The sequence below is a fragment of the Rhinoraja longicauda genome, chromosome 20 (genome assembly GCF_053455715.1).
Source record: "Rhinoraja longicauda isolate Sanriku21f chromosome 20, sRhiLon1.1, whole genome shotgun sequence".
NCBI lineage: Eukaryota > Metazoa > Chordata > Chondrichthyes > Rajiformes > Arhynchobatidae > Rhinoraja > Rhinoraja longicauda.
In genome coordinates, this window is record NC_135972.1 from 27,127,154 (window position 1) to 27,133,627 (window position 6,474).

The following is a 6,474-nucleotide window of genomic DNA, read 5'->3' on the forward strand; positions in this document are numbered from 1 at the left end:
CTATTTGTTCCCTGGAAGGCTGCTCATCATGGCCTCTCATCTAATCTATTTCACAGCATCACAAGTAATCATCTGACAGTGGGGCCCATTTTTCCTTATGAGAAGTGATTATGTATGATTCCATCCTCAGCAACTGCGTAATCTTGCTTGGAGCACACTTCCTGATTGTTCAAGTCAACAAGTTGCCTGTTGCATTCACCTTCAAGAAGGTCAGCTGAGATAAAACATGGTGTTACCATGTTGCGAATGATGCAAAAGGCGATGACATTCTCATACAATTCAGGCTGATTTTAGGAAGCTTCATTTAAGAAGCAATTGGACAGGTACATGGATAGGACAGGTTTAGATTTATAATATTCGGGAAACACTGGTTGGTGTGGACTCAGTGGGCCAAAGGGTCTGCTTCCGCCCTGTATGTCTAAACTAAACTAAACTAAACTCGAATGCAGGAATGAAGGAGATTGCAGAAAGTGCTGAACACTTACCAGTCCATCCCGAGTATTGAACTTCCCATCATCAATGGGATCTACAGAGAGTTGCTGCCTCAAAAAGACAACCAGCATCCTCAGGGACCATCACCACCTTGGCATCAGTCTGAAGAAGGGTCTCGACCCGAAACGTCACCCATTCCTTCCCTCCAGAGATGCTGCCTGTCCCGCTGAGTTACTCCAGCATTTTGTGTCTATCTTCGATGTAAACATACTGTAGTACTCTGTAAACACCATATTAAATGATTTAAAAACTTCAGTATATATAAAATGATAATAGTGCAAAGACAAAAACATTTTCATTTCACTCCTGCCATCAGGAAGAAGGAATAGGATCCTGAAAACTGTAACGTACAGATTCAGAAGCAGCTTGTTCCCCACAACCTTCAGGATATTAAACACTACAACCTCCAAATAAGCTCTAAAACTACAGAGACTGAGGGAAATAGTTTTTGTCTTTGCACTATTATTATTTTATATATACTGAAGTTTTAAAATCGTTTAATATGGCGTTTACAGAGTACTGCAATATGTTTACATCGAAGATAGACACAAAATGCTGGAGTGACTCAGTGGGACTGGCAGCATCTCTGGAGAGAAGGAAGGGGTGACCTTTCGGGTTGAGACCCTTCGTCAGACTGATGTCAGGGGAGTGGGCAGCACATAGATAAGGAAGTGTAAGGTGTGAAAACAGCACAAAGGGAATGAAGGTCAAGGAAAATGTAGAATAGATCATTCTTAGTTGGGAGAAGGTAACAACAATGCAAACAGAAATAAAATGTAGTCAGAGTCAGTAAGACTGGCCAGAGAAGTGGGAAGGGGGAGGGGATGGAGAGAGATGGAAAAGGATACTTGAAGTTAGAGAAGTCATTGTTCACACCGCTGGGGTGTAAGCTACCCAAGCGAAATATGAGGTGCTGTTCCTCCAATTTACGCCGGGCCTCACACTGACAATGTAGTAGGCCCAGGACAGAAAGCACAGTGTGGGAATGGGGGGAGGGAGTTAGTGTTGAGCAACCAGGAGATCAGGTAGATTTAGGCGGACTGAGCGGAGGTGTTCAGCGAAACGATCGCCGAGCCTGCGCTTGGTCTTGCCGATGTACAGGAGTCCACACCTGGAACAGCAGATACAGTGGATGAGGTTGGAGGTAGTGCAAGTGAACCTCTGCCTCACCTGAAAAGACTGTCGGGGTTTTACATATCAGTTTACATCTGTGATGCTGCTGCATGTAAGAATTTCATTGTTCCATTTCAGGACCTAACACAATAAAACACTCTGAACTCTCTTGAGCTATAAGCCAGCAATTTGAATGCACTGTGCATGACTCTGCTCCTTCTGCCTAGTTCCAATGGAAACTTTCGCGGAGTGCACTGCTTAAAATGTTCTAAATTTTGACAACCAAAAATTAGCCCACCCAGTACAATTAGCATCAAAACAAATAAGGATAAATAGCTCACAATATTATCAGTAATTATTGAAGTAGTCATGTCATCTCCTGTTGGGGAGTGGGAAGAGAGCAGCACTGTGGGTTAAGGATGTTACACAGACCACAGTGTGATCTTTACCTAACCGCACTTGAGCACTAAAAAGCAGGCTAGAAAAGCAAACAAAAATAAACACTCCACATCCAAATTTTAAAACATCCCCTTAAAAAATGATGCAAGTGACCAGGCACGTTCGGTTTGCATCATTTGACGTGACCTGTTGCCAGTGTGTTGGTTCTGGCTGGTGTAGCCATTGGTAACAGGTCTAGTCCTCGTTTTGTATGAGGTTGCTAAGGACCAGGCACTCACATTCACACAGACATGTTATTAGCCATCCAATTTTAATGTGCTGTGCTTTCAGAATCTGTCAGTCCCTGTTGAATTTGTACTGACAATTTTTACCTCCGATATTTTAACATCTGACGTTGAAGATATAAACAACATCAATTCTGAGCATCTCAGGATAAGCAATACATCTTTGAGGCTTGTCGTCCTTTAAGGTTGCAAATTTCAACTCTAATTTGTAACTGGAAATGCACTGAATTGGGTCGGAATTATTCATAGGGCTTGTCGGCCACTTCAGACTCAAGTGGCCTTTCATTTTAAGTAACACGGTGCAGTGTGTGCACAATGGGCTCTTGTTACCCGCAAGCTGAGCCCCATCAGTGGCACTCTCCTTATGATGAGACAGAGGCTTGCAAGCTCCAGTGGACAATGCGGGAAGGATATGATGTTTGAGATGAAGGATTTTGCATCAGTTGTTCAATCTACCACAGATGATGGAAAACTGTGAATGCTGAACAATCTCAGCAGATCAGTTTGTTTAGCTTAGTTTAGTTTAGTTTAGTTTATCGTCATGTACCGAGCTACATCGAAAAGCTTTTGTTTTGTTGCGTGCTATCCAGTCAGCGGAAATACTATACATGATGACAATCAAGGCCATGCACAGTGTACAGATGCAGGATAGAGGGAATTATGTTTAGTGTGAGATAAAGTCCGATTGAAGATAGTCCGAGGGTCTCTAATGAGGTGGATGGGAGGTCAGGACCTCTCTCCAGTTGGCGATAGGATGGTTCAGTTGCCTGGTAACAGCTGGGAAGGAACTGTCCCTGTATCTGGAGATATGTGTTTACGCACTTCTGTGCCTCTTGCCTGATGGGAGAGGGGAGAAGAGGGAGTGACAAGGGTGAGACGGGTCCTTGATTATGGAGGTGGCCTTGCTGAGGCAGCATGAAGTGTAGAGGAAATCAATGGAAGGGAGGTTGATTTGCCTGATGGTCTGGGCTGTGTCTGCAATTCTTTGCAACCTCTTGCAGTAGCATTCAGCAATACTGATGAAAGGTCATCAGCATGAAACCTCAACAGTTTCTGTCTGCACGAATGATCCTGGACTTCCAGTTGCCTCCCACTTTAATTCCCCATCACACTCTGGCCTATCAGTCTCTAACCTCCTACACCCCATGTACAGTAAGGCTCAATGCAAGCTGGAGGAACAGCACCTCCTCTTCCTTCTGACAGCTTTCTGGGCTCAGTATTGAATTCCCCCACTCACACTTTCTTTTTGTTTGTCTCATACAACAGTGGCATCTTAGAAACATGGATATGCAGGGAATGGAAGGATATGGATTATGTGTAGTTAGATAAGCGATAGTCTTGACATTGTGGGCCAAAGAGCTTGTCTATACTGCTCTATGTTCTATGCTATTTCTTACCTGCCATTATTTTGGAGTAGCTTTTCTCTTTCTATTGGAATAGTCTAGCCTGCAGGGCATTAGCCTTAATATTATCAACAAATAATACAGGCCAAGAAGCGTAATCTGAATCTAATTGCTGTTTTAATTCAGAGAGATGGAGACATAACACACCATGGATGCTGGAATCTGGAGCAAAGATTCAACTGCAGGAAGGTCCCAACCATAAAATTTATCCATCCATTCCCTCCACGGATGCTGCCTGACCCATCGAGTTTTTCCATTACTTTGTGTTTTGCTACATTAATTCATTTAGTCTCACCAAATTTTCCCTCTGTCCTACCCGTCCCTTCTCTGTCTTCAATGCTACCAGAAACATAGAAACATAGAAAATAGGTGCAGGAGTAGGCCATTTGGCCCTTCGAGCCAGCACTGCCATTCATTGTGATCATGGCTGATCATCCACAATCAGTAACCCTTGCCTGCTTTCTCCCCATATCCCTTGATTCCGCTAGCCCCTAGAGCTCTATCTAACTCTCCTTTAAATTCATCCAGTGAATTGGCCTCCACTGCCTTCTGTGGCAGAGAATTCCACAAATTCACAACTCTCTGGGTGAAAAAGTTTTTTCTCATCTCAGTTTTAAATGGCCTCCTCTTTTTTTCTTAGACTGTGACCCCTGGTTCTGGGCTCCCTCAACATTGGGAACATTTTTCCTGCATCTAGCTTGTCCAGTCCTTTTATAATTTTATATTGTAGCGACCATAGAGAATGGTCCTGGTCGTCGAACCCTCAGATTGGCCAGCAATGTCACGTGTGAGCGCGACCGTAGGGATTGGTCCAGAGAGCGACATCGCTGATTGGACAGCGTTGTCATGTGCGCTTTTGGCGCCCGAAAAGGTTCAGTTCAGAGAAGTCTTCGAAGAAGACAGTGAGTTTTTGATGGTTGTCCTTTACCTTGTTGTTTAACCTTTGTATTCGAATATTGCTGTCGCAATAAACTTCTTCTACAACCAACAAGTTTCGGACTCGCCATATTGGTGACCCCGACGTGATCTGGACGATCACCGACTATGCAGGAACACGACGCCCCTGGCACACCGGAGTTAAGCGCAGTAAGCGTTCACCTTCCGTCATTTTGGACACATCAACGGCAATCTTGGTTTGTCCACACAGAAGCCCAATTTCATTTAAGGAACATATCGGCCGACGCGACGAAGTATTACTATCTCGTCAGCGCTCTATCACCGGAGACGACCACACGCGTGATGCGGTTCATCGTTAATCCGCCTGCGGAAAGCAAGTACGAGGCAATGAAGACATTGTTACTGCGAACCTTCGGGTTTCATAGGCACGATCGCGCTAAAAAACTTCTGCACCTACCGGACCTCGGAGATCATATCATCATCATATCATCATATACATACAGCCGGAAACAGGCCTTTTCGGCCCTCCAAGTCCGTGCCGCCCAGTGATCCCCGTACATTAACACTATCCTACACCCACTAGGGACAATTTTTACATTTACCCAGCCAATTAACCTACATACCTGTACGTCTTTGGAGTGTGGGAGGAAACCGAAGATCTCGGAGTAAACCCACGCAGGTCACGGGGAGAACGTACAAACTCCTTACAGTGCAGCACCCGTAGTCAGGATCGAACCTGAGTCTCCGGCGCTGCATTCGCTGTAAAGCAGCAACTCTACCGCTGCGCTACCGTGCCGCCCACAGGGAAAGATAGAATCTCCCTTAATTGTTTGTTACAGCTTTGCACTGGTCAACCTAAATTTTATAAGCTCTCACAAAATTGGATAAACATGCTTTTATTTGTCACTTTAATTGAACACATTTTTAAACAGGTTGCAGTGTATACAAATATGACGTCTGAGTGTGGGAAACATCCTTGGGTTCTAGGCTGTAGTTGACTTGCATTATAATCCATAATTTAGAATTTGTAAAATGACTTTCTCCAGAAACCATGGGTGATTACTTTTCTTGGCTTGATGCGAAAGTTGATCGACTGCCGTCCGTTCTCATGGCCGAGATGATGATGCTAGCCGGTGAGCATACGGATTGCCTTATGTTCGAACAGGCATTCCGAGAGAAGCTTCCCGAAGATGTCAGACTTCTGCTCACGGATTGTTCTTTTAAGGACCCCGAAGCATATGCAGAGAAAGCGGACGCGCTCATAGCGGCTAAATCGAAGGCAAGCGGTTCGATCAACAAGGTCTCAACATCAGTGACCACGCCACAGCGACATCAAGATGGCGCCGTGTCTCCCGCCAGTTCTCCAAAAGCCCGCCAAAAAGATCCGCACAAGCGCGGCTGGTGCTATTATCATCTACGATGGGGTAGAGAATCCCGCAACTGCCGCTCACCTTGTACTTTCGCGGGAAATGCCTCGGCCGATCGTACATAGGGGCAGTTGCGATTGGCCAGAACCGACGCCTCTACGTCCGAGATCGGTTCACGGACACAGAATTTTTGGTGGACACGGGAGCCATCGTCAGTATAGTGCCGCCGACCGACCTCAAAACCAGATCGGGTAAGACAGGTCCCACCCTCTCCTTACTCGTTATGGTCGCGAAATCCGGCTCCCTACTAGGTTCCGTACCTCGGGTTCTGGGGGGGGGTCATGTAGCGACCATAGAGAATGGTCCTGGTCGGCGAACCCTCAGATTGACCAGCAAGGTCACGTGTGAGTGCGACCGTAGGGATTGGTCCAGAGAGCGACATCGCTGATTGGACAGCGTTGTCATGTGCGCTTTTGGCGCCCGAAAAGGTTCAGTTCAGAGAAGTCTTCGAAGAAGACA